The sequence below is a fragment of the Anopheles gambiae genome, chromosome 2, assembly GCF_943734735.2.
Source record: "Anopheles gambiae chromosome 2, idAnoGambNW_F1_1, whole genome shotgun sequence".
In the NCBI taxonomy this organism is placed as follows: domain Eukaryota; kingdom Metazoa; phylum Arthropoda; class Insecta; order Diptera; family Culicidae; genus Anopheles; species Anopheles gambiae.
In genome coordinates, this window is record NC_064601.1 from 51,577,632 (window position 1) to 51,591,238 (window position 13,607).

Here is a 13,607-nt window from a genome sequence, read left to right on the forward strand (position 1 = left end):
GAAAACACCTCTCAAAAAAAAAAAAATACTTCTACAGCGGGAACAAATCGAGAAAATGTCTCAGTTGTAAGTTAAAAATGAATTATATCATATTTTTATATGTAATTTAGAGATAGTATTTCAGGAACACAATATTCTTTCTTTTGGTATACAAGACATTTTGTTAGTTAAAAATCTTTGTGGATTGAACATTTCTCATTTATTTTCACTCAATCATGAAATCGGACCCCAGCTAGAATTAGAAAAAATAGTATATTGCTTTCAAATAATTCGCAATAGAGTTAGCACAAGTAATTACGATAGTTGATTTGAATATCCGATAGTTAAGTAAAGTTGACAGGAACTTCCATTAGCGCTACGCGTAAACATAAACAGCAAATCAATCGTACGCTTTACACGATATTCATCGACGTTTAAAGATTGTGCCTCTGTCTTGTTTTTTAAACAACCTTCGCAACGACTCCCGTTCCAAAATCCTTACTTTGAAAAGAACGAGCAAGAAGTAGGAGAATTCTATGAAAGTCCGTGATGTTTCAATTGCCTTCGTTGCTCCTGCGTTCAATGCATTTCCTGTCCCTCTCTCCATCCTATAGGAAGTGCATTGAGTCCTATTAGCTGTAACGTGCCTCTTTGTCTTTTCCTTTTACTCTCTAGAAACACGCATCTCTAACGACACGAGTTCAAGAAAAAAAAATCTCATCATTGCAGTGTCGTTGATCCTGGTGCTCACGAGACGAACGTAGTTGTGTCTGATCGGCATTTTCTCGCTTGACGAGATGCATCGCAATGTTTTGACATCCTTTTCATGTTTTCCCTTTTTGTTTGGTGTGTCTACAGTGCATTGAATAAGTTTATCTACAGACGGAATCTTAAATGTAGTTCATTATTTAGCCTTATTATTTGTATGATTCACACATTAAATCGAATTTTGTTCATAGTGTGGATATTGTAGCACATTCTCCATATCAAATGTATTAATTATTTTGGATAATATAATGCCCTTCCAATCTTGTGCAACACTGTACCGTGATCGAGCCGAGGCAGTCGTGCGCACTGATGGAAAACCATGTGAAAGAGCGTACGATCGGTATCGTCAGCAACCCCCATGTGCACGATCACGAGCGCACTGCGCACAGCTTTTCACGAATGTTAGTTTCCATTTTCCCACCGCAGGCGTCGGACGGCTTGCCGGGCGCGCTTTGCTTAGCGAGCCGGCGCGGAAACACCATTGTGTGAAGCAGTGTGGCTTCACTTCCATTCGCTATTCCGATACCAAAATTAAGATGTCCTAGACAAGTGTCTCCACCGCGTGTGTGACCAGTAGCGTGTACAGAATATTTATTTATTTATCTATCTATTTATGTTATTTATAACGACCGGGAGTGCGCTTACGCTTATTTATTGAAACTGCCACTGCAAGAGCGTTAACGGAACAACGTGATCGATATTTATTTCGGGTGCAAATAAAATTAAAGTGTGCAATAAATTAAATTCATTTTGAATGAATCGAACCCGCCATCCTTCGTCGCGATTAATTGACGGTTGTGTAGATGCGTACCTGCCCCCACGATTCGTTCGTTTATCGGTTGTGCCTGCTTTGGTAATCGTTTTGTAAGTGACTTTCTCGAGCCCGTGCAAAAGTGCTTGTCCATTTTTCATCCCACTCATCGCCACGAGAACGTGTTGAAGTGAAAGCCATTAAAAGAGAAAGAGCGAGTAAACAAATGTTCTGATAACAAATTATCCATCCGTGGTGACGTATATGTGCATGTGTGAGTGTATGTGAAAGCATGACACAGTGTGTGTTAAGTGTGCGCTGATCGTGCGGAACCGGAGCTCGGAAGGATAAATCACTTCGGGGGTCAATTAATCGCTCCAAGGGGTCCCCTGGAACGGGGCTGACCGATATTTTACCCCAGTGCTTGGGCTACCTGCGTTAGTAAAGTTTGGCCGCGGCATCGGAGCAAGGCGTTAGTGTCGAACCTTTTAACTTCAACCCTAACGTGCCCGGGCGACGTAAGGTAAATGGTTTTAACGGTTGCCGAAAATTAATTTTAATTAATTTTACTACCTCCCAAACTACGCTGCTGCCGTGCCGAGTTCGGTGCGCTTCAGATCACTGCCTCTAGTTCATCAGCGAAGCCTGCGAGTGCAAATTGCCGGCAAGATCGGAACCGCGATCGGCAACTGAGGCGCAAAACTGTGGCAGTATGTTAAACACTGAAGGAAAAACAAAAACACAAATGTAAATGGGTGGTAAATATTTTTCTTTTTGTCTTAGCCTTTCTTCATTACGTTTCGCGAGACGGCGCACCAGAGCGCAGTGCAGCAGGTAACGCGAAGGGGTTGAAAGGTTTCAAGGACTCGAATCTCGCGCAGCTTTTTATCATGGACCGGCGATCGAGGACGATCTTTTCCGCCGGCAATTATGCGTAGCACCTTGTAAATGAGCATCATGTTGGAGGGAGAGGGGGCGAGGAAATAGGTGATTTACTTGAGCACCGTTCGGCACCGTTCACCTTTTGCAAAACAGTTTTGTGTTTGCTTTGTGTTTTATTTTTTGTATGCCCTGGCGTGGTCTTATCTCATCGCCGGAGAAGCCGGAGAAGGATACGGGGATTGCTCTCGTATGGTGCTTTGCTTCGTTAATCCCCACCTTCAGGGGGTTCCGCTCCGTAGGAGCTGGTGCCCTTTTGATACTACACGATACCTTGGAGCATTTTTCACGACTGCATTGTAAATGGCTCAATTTATGTAGCGATCGTTGATAATTCATCCTCAATGGTGTCTACATGGGTGTATGTGTGTGTGTGTGTCTGAGTTGATTTGTAAACTAGTAAATTGCAAAATGCTAAATTGATTATGATTCACATGTCATGAGTTACTTTTTATGTAGCAGCTCAAAATGATTGGAATAAGTCAGTTAAATATTTGCAATTAAAAGTGATCGTTTTCTCGTGTTTAAACAATGCGATCGCCGTATGTCAAGCGAATGTTTCTTCTTTTTCTCTCTGGGCGTGAAATGTGCATCTATCCCCTGCATCATGCTCTATTTAAAGACCTTTATGTGTGCAGTTTCTGTGTCATCTCTTGATGGCATCGTAATGCAAACACGCCATGATGAATGACCGGTGTGACACTGTTTGTGAAACAATGTACCATTTCCGGTACCGTTTCAGCAAAAAACACGTGCTACTACTACGAATCATTGCGTACCGAGGGGCCCCAACTAAATGTAGCGAATTTGTCAATCTATCGTCAAACTCGGCCGCTTCGTGCATTGGAAAATGCTATTCCTGGTTGCTGCTCTCTCCGAGCCAACGTTTACCGTTTCCTGTTTCATGCCCGTAAACTCCGACCTTCGGCGTTTGCGTACCGGAACTGAACGGAAGAAAGTCAAATGGAAGGTGACGAAATGATGCGACTTTCTTCCCCTTCCTTACGACTGCAGACGAACGTGAGCCAAGGGATTCCGTTCCGTCATTTTCCATCATCGATTGCTTTCCAGTTCAGTCGGTTTTAGGTAGGGGAGTACTACTAGCTCTACCGCTCGGAACGTTTTGTGTCGTCCCCTCAATCTCCAGATGCGCACGGCAGCTCTCGAGACACCAGTATCGGGGGGAAAAGCTGTGTTGAAGGTTGCATAAAGGCGCACCCATTTGTCTCACTTTTCCTTTTCGATCTTGCTGCGTTCTTATGGTTTCGGTATGGTTCCTGTTGCGTGTGGCTGCTCCGGGCGCTAGTAAAATGACTTTGAAACCCCTAGCACATCTCACCGATGGAATGAGAGCGGTGGATGGAAGGGCTGCGCCAGTGATGTTAATGATAATTTATAGGAAAATAATCATCTCCTCCCGTGTGCGTGTGGGGGTTCACATAGCGTTTGATAATCGTTTCAGTCAATCCCGACCATCAGGGGACGAAAGGGACAAGCGCACCTCCCGGCTAGAATGTTGGGTCTCGCGTGGTCTCGCGATCGAACCTTCGGTACAAGCGTGACGACAATCGTGAGGTTGGTGAGAAGGAGGAGTAGGCCGCTTCGAAATGGGACACCAATGGGCTGGAAAATATTGATGCTTTTGTGCGATTTATTGTACCGCTTGGTATCGTTCTCCACACACCCTCCCCCATTGCATATTGGGATGTTCCTAGGAGATTGAGTTGTTGTCAAATCAAAATCCAACAACCGTTGGGCATGTTGCGTTGGATCATCCAGCAACTCATTAGGGGTGAAATGTTACGTCAAACAGTAGCCGTTTATGGCACCATCATTCTGGCTTGTTTGAAGTGTTCCATCATGATGTGTTCAATAAATCGTATCAGTCTTTGCTATACCAATTTAACCGTACTTTTAACTCTGATATAGAATGCAGAGTGATGCACAATATTTAGAATTTTATAATACTCACAATGGTAAATTTTATCTTGATAAATTACCTCTTGTTGGAGTTCAAAGGATCGAACGTTTAATTGTAATATAGCTAGAGCATATTATGTTACGGTACATTTGAATTGCATCGAAACACAGGCTTAATGGTGGTAGCGTCAACTGTTGCTCATTAGCCGGTAGCTCGTTAATTGTAAAACCGGTCCTTCGAACATCACCAATCTCAACTGTATTCAGTTTACCCACCAGGGGTTGTGAATGGTACCGTTCGACGGTCGCAAACGATGATAAATGATGTGCAGCATCGCTGACGGATGCAGTTGTCTAGCAACACTTATGAGCCGTTCGTTAATGCTTCTGCATCTTGAAACAATGCAACTGCTGCTGCTGCTACTGGCTCTGCTGGCTCAAAAGCTTTTCCAACAAAAATAGTTCCAGGCGGAAGTGCTAGGATTGGTTGGCTAGTTATAGCTGTCTCAAGTGGAGGATAGGGAGATGCGTGCTGGTCGTATCCTTTCAGCCTGTTACGAAGGGCCAAAAAGACACGCACCGGTTCTGACCCACGCGGAGACTTGCAATATTTTGGAGAGTTTTATTGTCTTCCATTAAAAAGCATATAACGGCACGCGGGTGCGCGTTAACGACCTGCCAGATGATGCTGTACCGGCACGTGGTACGCCAGTTGGAAGGGGGATCCAAACTATCGATTCATGACAAATTACACCGGGTAGCCGACGGACCGGGTCGTAAAATAACAGCAGCTCTCGTTCTTATCCTAAAAATCCCACCAATACTTCAAACATCACGCGTCGGAAGTGCAACGTGTGATAACCCGTTGGAAGAAGCCTTGCATGGCGAGCGTGCGTACATGCGATCGCGCAGGATCTTCACTCAGAAGCGAGCGAGCGCGCGCGCGCGGTCATTGAACTGTCTTGAACTATGCCGCATTTTCCGGTTGTTTCTCATGTTTTAGAAACGAATGGATGAAGTCACACGGAAAACCTGAGACGCTTAGTTCTGGGGAAAAAAGACAGTTTCACTACAGCTCCTTTTGCTTCCCGTGTCGTGCCAGCCACGACTATGTTGAGAGGGTGTAGTACAGGCTCGGGCTTATTTTTCTTCCTCTTGTTTATGTATAGACCCTTCCACGGGATCAACAAACGAAGGATCATCCCTCGGTGGGTAGGTACAGTACCCGTCATTTCCGATTCCGAGTTCAAAGTTCTCGCTTCTTGGCTGATCGTGCTGCAGATGTACCATGGGGATGTTTGTGTCAGGAACACGTGTTATCACACCTCATCTCGTTTTCGGGCAGAACCTTCTTATCGCTTTCTCTTTCGCTCGACGCTTATCATGGTGCTGCATGTCTGGATCTTGCGTTGGGAATGGTTCTGCTTGCGAGAGAAGATTCATCCTCTCGATAAACAATGAGTTAGGTTCACTGTTTTCTCAACCAGCCTCGCAAACGTGAATGAGGAATGTAATGTCGAAGGTCTTTGGCCTGATAGACCGTGGATCGCGTTAGGGTAGGTACTCACACGGCCAGAGTGATGTGTAACGCGTGTAGCGTGCGTCCATCGCTGTACACGTGTGCTAAGACTCTCCCAGTTGCGTCGGTTGTCGGTTTCTTTCCCTCGCAGCAATTTCGAGTGCGTTGTGCGGACGTGTGTTGAATGAAATGTTAAAACAACCTTGCGTTTGTTTTTACAACATGATACACAACGTTTTACGTGCGTTTGCTTGCTCTAATCCATTTCCGACTCTTGATTGAAGCTTGCAGCAGTTTCTGTTTTTCTATCAGATTTTTTTTTCCATCCTTTATCAGCCACATCGCGACGATGCTTCATCTTCCCTTTATCTTCAATGTTGGGGTATTGCATGCTAAGGGTTTTTGAGGTTAAAATGTTGTAGTTAGTTTTTTTTGTTGAAAAAGGTTGCCCTTGTTCTATAAACCTTGGATTTGGGCTTATCTTGCCTAGATTTAGGGCGATAGTGGGAATGACCGAAAGTGCTTCGCCAGTAAAAGAACATCTAAGCTTGGGGGACTTGAGCTAAAATTTAATAAGAGAAGTGGCACCGTAATGAGACAGGGGAGAAAAAAAAAACCGAGATGCGTCCCCTGTACAGGAACATAAAACATTAACAGCCACTGGAAATTTGTCACGCTCTTGACACCTTCGCCTATGGTAAAGATGAAATGGGAAGGGAGTGGGATGAAGGAAAGATAATAAAAATCATACCGATCCTCCCGCTGCTGAATTTCCGGCCTGTTTTCCAGAGTGTTATCTTACACCGAGTGCTAGCATTGCTGAGGTTCTAGATGCTAGTTCGTGGTATTTTTTTTCTTCTAGCGTTTCATCTAAACAGACACTGTTGGTAGGTAGCCACAGACCCCCAGCAAACTCATAAAATGTAGTTTCAGGCGCATCGAACAAATGAGGCCCAGTTTCTTGGAAGATTTTATTGTGCGATAGTTGGAGTAGGCAATGTTTATTTAATTTTTTTTTTACAAGAACACAAACCTATCGATTCAGTAAAAATGAAATAATGAGTATGAACGAATGACGCTAGACTAACGAACATGCGCTTCTAGCTGCAGCGGGTATTTGTGTATAGCTATTTGTGGCTAGGATAAAATTGATGATTTAAACTTACGTGCTTTTAGAGTCGCTAGAAATCGTTTGAAATTCATCAAATAAGATGCCATTTATTTAAAATAGTCAAATATTAATGATTGATACACACAAAAAGGTTTAAAAAAGGGATATAAAGTCTCGAAAGCCTGTAGAGGCCGGCTTGTCCGCATAGGACGTTATGCCAAATAGAAAAAGAAGACATACAAAAAGGACAGTTCTTTCTCGCCCCGATGGCAGCACTTTTCCTTTCTTATATTTTTCATCATGCATTTTGTTGCTATGTTTAAGAATTTGAAAATCCTATGAATATGAACATCCTCTACATGATGAGTGAGAGTTATAGATTTTCATTCCATGCCGATCACTGTTCTATGACATCCTAATAGGTATTACGATCAATTAATAGTACTTCAAAATGAATAGAATGAATAAACACAACATGTAATGAGATATAAGAGATATGTCTCATCTGCTATTCTAGTCACATGAGTGCTTATAAAACGAAAAACAGAAAAAGAGCAGGACTGGCTCGGGTGATCTTCACCATCTTTTATTTCGCAATGCGTAACGCACGACGCACTAAGAAAAAGAAACGCACCAAACAAAACATTCCCCTAATCGCTGGCAACGCAATAGGATATGCATAACACGAGGGTCCTATTTTTAAGATCACACACATTTCACTAACTGCCACACCGTGGGCATCGCTTTTTACTAACTTTCTCCACCGAGAAGCAAAGAGCAAGAACCGACAGTGTGCGCATCCCGCGATGAAAAATTTGCGTTCGTATTTCTAACGGGGCGCGGCGGTGCAGCTACAAATTCAACGCCGACTCCAGAGATGTAGATGTCTAGACAGAGGATCACGCGGTGTGGAGCAAACGAAATCAAAACAAAACAAAACCGCATTATTTCTTTGCCAGCGAATAGCTGGGGCGAAAATTGCACCTAACGATTAAAAGCGAAGCTGCCAGCGCAGGGGAATGCGCAAGCCGTCTCGGTTGCCCTTTCCTTAGGTAAATCGTTCAACGAACACATTTTGAGTGTCAAAAAAAAGTGCATTCAACTTAGGGCGATGCATTTTCCTGTCCGTTCGATATTGAATCGACTTGGTCCCCAAAATCGAGTAGCTTCCGTTGGCGTCTAGTCGACTTGAGGTTCTTGCATGCATCCACCATATATTGATTTTGGTACACGCATTCCAACGCTCGTTGCAGTTCATCCGAGCATCTCCGAACGGTGCATCCGAAAGTCCGAAAGTCGTCTCGACTGAAGTCAGCTGTTTGTTGGGTGCGTGCGGGAGCGTTGACACACCTATAGTGGTGCATGAACGTGGTGCCCAAAACCCGACAGTCGGTCACTTACAGTCGGAATGGCAGACGCGCGGCCAGTCTTATGCGCGCGTCGATCGGATGGGGATCGGAGCAGCGTATCGTTCGGACCGGCTAGAACTCACCGTGCGCGTGCGGTATGCGGCGGCGACGAAATGGACGAGTTATTTTTAAGGCCGCGATCGAAGTGGCGCACACATTTGCCGGCTGAAAATAATTTCAAGAGACACTTCGTGCGTTATTGTTGGTGCTGCTGCACATTCCTGGTCGTCTGCGACCCGGTAGCAGATACTACGCTAGGCCCACGAGGGGTGGGACATACTGTATGTTGCACAGAATGGACCCGGGTTGGAGCACCCTTGAGTTTTTGGGGTTTCGATTGGTCCCAGGCGTATTTGGAGGTTGTGTACGCGCTCCCTACGCAATAAACGGTAACGAGACGGACAATTGCGTAGTCTAATAGATTTACGGTTCGGATGTTGCTAGGTAGATTTTGGGGTGCGACGATCTTTGAAATGGGTCGTGGGGAAGATTTTGTGCGTATGTTGACATCTCTGAGTCTTAGAAAAGTAGTATGAAAATATAAGAATAGGTTTTTACAGCAACAGCAACATGTAAGTCTAAAATGTTAATAATAACATGTAGATTTTTTTTATTGATTAGAAATGATCCATCTTCATAGTTTGTCAAACATTTAATGTATTTTTGGAAACATTGTTGACCATAACATTTCTTCGAATTTAAATAATTATTGCTGAATATATGGCTCATAAACTTAATGATATTTATCAGATATTTACAAACTGAATGCATCCAATGGATACTCTTTTTTGTAAGATTTAACAAAAAAACAAACTGCCTTAAAACACAAAGGACCATTACGTCTGGCACAATCGCTCTATGACATCATCAGGTGTTGTTGCAACAAACGTGAACAAACACGAACAAACCGAATTGATTTAACAGCAGTAGATCTTCATTCGCTCTTAATCTATCTGGCCAGCCTTTTGCCACAATTCAGACTGCAGTCTGCAAGGGAAATAGATAGCTGGATAGCAACGAGAGGTGAAGCTGTGAAAGATGAGAGATGTGTAACGAATGCTTAAGTGCAGCAGTACCCAAAAATAGCTTCATCTACCCTATCCGTTCGACGGGTTTGTGGTATGGGGTAGTTTTCAAGAGCATCGCGAAAGTAGATGTCCATCCGGTCGGTTCCATTTGCGGTGACATCCAACAGTCGGGCAGTTTGGCGACCAGATGTGGTGCTGTGAGAGAGTGTTAGTGTTGTAGGATTGCCATTAACAAGCTTGCTAATTTAACAACCGAATACGATTGTCTGAAGGTTTGGCATCATTGACACAACGAGATCGAACACAGATGTCCTCGGTTGAGTCACGAACCCTGTGGGCTAGCTCGAGAGAGAAAAAAAGACATCTATTAATCATACGACGCAGGGCATCGGAAGACACACACAAAAATCGTTCGAAACCGGAAGTGGTTCTCATTGCATCCTCTCCTTCTTTTTGAGTTTCAATTTTAAAATCGCGTAGGATTCTGACTCGCTGTTGTGGATCACAGCACAGCTATAGCCCCTCTGTTTCTGTTAGACCGACTAGACATAAAGATACAGACAACAAACACAAGGCAACGCTAAGAAAACAAGCAAAACTGAGAGAAGGTTACAAACGTAGAGGGTAAGAGGAAATCGGGAGACGAATGAAGATGAATGTTTTAAAATCCCGTGCAAAATATCGCTAAAATTAGCCACATCAAACGCTGATCCTACGTCCCTGGCATCGGACCGGGCCCGGTGCAGTCTCCACTTCTAGGCCCGTGGGGTCCTAGTGGTCTACGCCAACCGCCGCTTCGTTGCGTTCCATTTGCTCACGTCTGGATCGGTGTGCAATGTTCGTGATGTACACATATGTTTCGTGATGCAGTTATGGCACATTGGGTGAACCAATGGTACTAGCCAGAGTTGGTGCGTGCGTGCATTGCGGGTATGATGTTCACGCGACTCGGCAGCGGACAGCACTCGGTCAGCTGTTTGCGGTATTGCAGATGAATCACGTTATGCAGCACTTCCGCTGCGCAACGTTTCAAGTTTTACTTTGCCCGAAGAAAGGGGGAGGAATAGGGCTTTTTGGTTGTGCTTCAGTTGCGACGTGAAGGAGTGAATGTCTAGCTTCTATGTCAATGTCAGGGATAAAGCATAACTTAAAGATCAATGGCGCTGATTCAAGATACGATGTTTGCATATCTGTTGCAGAATTAATTTTGTAAAACACACTTTAAAATGGGGAAACATTGTGTAGGGAAAACTACCCTTCCGTGCTTATGTCTTCTGTGATCCATGTAGTAAATGGAGCGTTTAATATTAGCACCATGCGCTGTTGGTTTTATGGTTTTGAAGCATAGCGAATGGTGTTTTCTCGTAATGATGCATATCATTCCATTTCTAGACCACAAAATTTTATGAAATATTGATATTTTAATTTGAACTGTCGTGTCGCTGCAATAATAAAATTGCCAATTGTTTTCTCTTTAACTGTGTGCTAGAATATACACTAAAAATCGCTTTCAATCATACTTAACTCGTCAATCTAGCCTTTAAAATCAATTGTCTATAAAATCATTTTCAATTACAACGATTATGACATCTTCTTCACAAATAACCATTTTTACGCAATCTTCTAATGAACGTACACCTTTTTTGCCATCAAAAGTTCGTTCACCGTAGTACTGAGATTGCGTAATGTTTCACATGAGCTGTAGAATCTTACGCCAAACCATCCTATTAACGTCAAGTAAATAAAAACAACAAAAAAGCGTACAGAAACAAAATTGTCACCCCAAACATGATGCTGGGCGTGATATTTTAAGGCAGCACTGTGACATACAAACATCACAGTAACCATCCATTGGGGTACCACCGTAGCAGAAAGGTTACGACCATGCGTACATAAGGCTCGCTAAACAGAAGGGCATTTAAATTTTTTGCAATTTGCAGCTTCAGTGTTCTGTTCTGGTACCGTTGCAGTTGCAGGAAAAATGACTTTTCCATCCCAAAGTATAGCGGCACAGCCACATGACCACAAAACACTCTGTCAGCCGCATAAAAGATGGATGAGAGCATCGTTGAACTCTGTGCGAACGGGAGAACCCTCTGTGCAGTCATACTGGGTGAATCTTCTGGGTACGGCGTTTGGTTTTCCATGCAGTTTGGGGGAGGGAAACGGTGGCAAAGGAGGGTACACGCACCAAGCAACACGTACGCAAACGTGTACGCACGTAATGCGCGTGCTGTCGCCCATCGTCGTCATAGTCATACGTCTCGTCATGTCAATCGTGGACCACAGGGCGTGAGTGCAGCTTGGCACTGATGCAACGGGAGTGCGAGGGATGGTAGAATGCGCATAGGGGATGATCTTAAAAATTGTCTCATGCGCGGCTTGTGCGGAAGAAATAAATGTACGCTTCGCCCGAGACCCGCGTCCCGCGCACAGAGTGTGGCGGAATGAAAGAGAGACAGCGAGAGGGTGTTGGCGCTATTCCTAGACGTTAATGAACGGAAGCAAACGGCAAACACGGGTATGCGGCGGTATGGATGTTTAAACACCGTCGGCGCAAGAGGGAAACAAACCCCCAGCAAAGATTTTTCATCTTGTGCACGGTCGTGGTATGGCATGCTACAGGGTGGTACGTTTATGTTCCAGCGTGCCGACGGTGGATGGATGGAAAGGGGGAAACGAAACGCAAAGTAGACAAACGCAGCCACGCGTGTGCGTACGTGGATGCACCGGGACAGACGGCATGCGATGATCGTTAGTGTGGTCTGCTGCTGCTGCCGTTGCTACTTCTGCTAGGTTATGCGCCACCCGCTGGAAGGTGTTATATGATGTGGGTATTCCCTTTTCATTCTGTCTTATTTTCTCGTTCACTCGATCGCTTGCCGCTTCCGCCTCGCGTAGGATTGCCTGCGTTCGGACAAAGTACAGCCGGGAGGTGGAAAATTGTTCGTTTGTTAGGAAGGAAAATGCAACAGTACACGCATCCCTTCGGAAAGAGACTTTACTTTCATTTGCCTCCCTTCGATTAACTTTTCCTACCAGTCTGCGGGTGTGTGTTCTGTACGTGCACCACCCCACAATGCTGAAACGTTTGTTGAAGAAAATGTTCTTGGAAATGTTTGGTATGGTATGGAAAATAATTTGAATTAGGGTGACGATTGCTAGAAATGTGGTTTTAATTGTTGACTGATCAGCTCTCCCGGAAATGGTTGTAAAGTCTAGCCAATCTATGCGAGTGGTTCCAACACTTCGATAAAAAATGAGGGAAAGAATCTTCATTCAATTTTTCATAAGAATGCGCCGCTAAACGTTGCATATAGAGTTTTGAATGAACAAGGAAATAAATGCTGGAAATGCTGACTTCATGCTGTGTCTTTAAGTACGAACAAACGTCTGAGGATGTTCTCTTGTAGCAATTTCCTACTATTGTTTTCAATATGGAGAATAAAGGCCGGGCAAGTATTCCAGCAGTTTTTGCATCAAAAAACGGTGGAAAAACTAATTAATTTTGAGATCCAACACGACCATTTCCCCGACGACCAAAAAAAGCTTCCACCAGCCGCCGCCAGATGCGCTAGTGAAAATCGAAATTACACTACGAAGTACGATCAATGTAGTCCGGGCTTTATACTAAAATACTCATCTCCTGTGTTTGTAATGAGTAAGCAGTTTAGTGGGAATCTTTTGATGAGTAGGGGAAGGTAGGTAAAGACGGACACGTTAAGGGAAATAGTAAAAATCTAGGGATATATAAGTGCAACGACCATGAAAATGTGCATATATTATCTTACACTCATGTTTTATCAGGAAATGTGTTGAAACTTTTAAGTTTCCATCGATTTTTGCGTTTTTTTCATGAATGAAAAACATGATTTTTTTCGTGCGGTTTTGAAATGTTCGGGTAAGACGAACACCTGATATGGGAAAGATGGACACCATGAAGGGTAAGATGGACACCTGTAGAAAAGGTTAGAAAGTGAAGAGTTTTACAATATTTTAACAAATTCTATCGCTCTCCTGGTACGGTCCTGGTACGTTTATAAACCAATTCTTGGTCTATTGCAACGGCGATTCATTCAGCCGTGGTTCAAGGAATTGTAAGCACCGCTTATAATATATCGTAGAATGCAGCATCTAAAGCATTATTGACATATCGCGCACTTACAGCTGACGTTGCTCTAGC

The 13,607-nt window shown here is 43.9% G+C and overlaps 1 protein-coding gene across 2 annotated transcripts in view; it reads left to right on the top strand.

Moving 5' to 3' along the window:
• Positions 1-1,150: 1,150 nt before the first annotated feature.
• Positions 1,151-13,607, top strand: part of LOC1274089 (protein TANC2) — a 121,282-nt gene continuing 108,825 nt past the window's right edge. Inside the window, exon 1 of one of the 2 annotated variants that reach the window (XM_061640552.1) lies at positions 1,151-2,021. The gene's annotated coding sequence lies outside the window, so the exon portion shown is untranslated. The remainder of the gene's footprint in view (positions 2,022-13,607) is intronic. The other variant, XM_061640553.1, reaches the window with a different exon arrangement.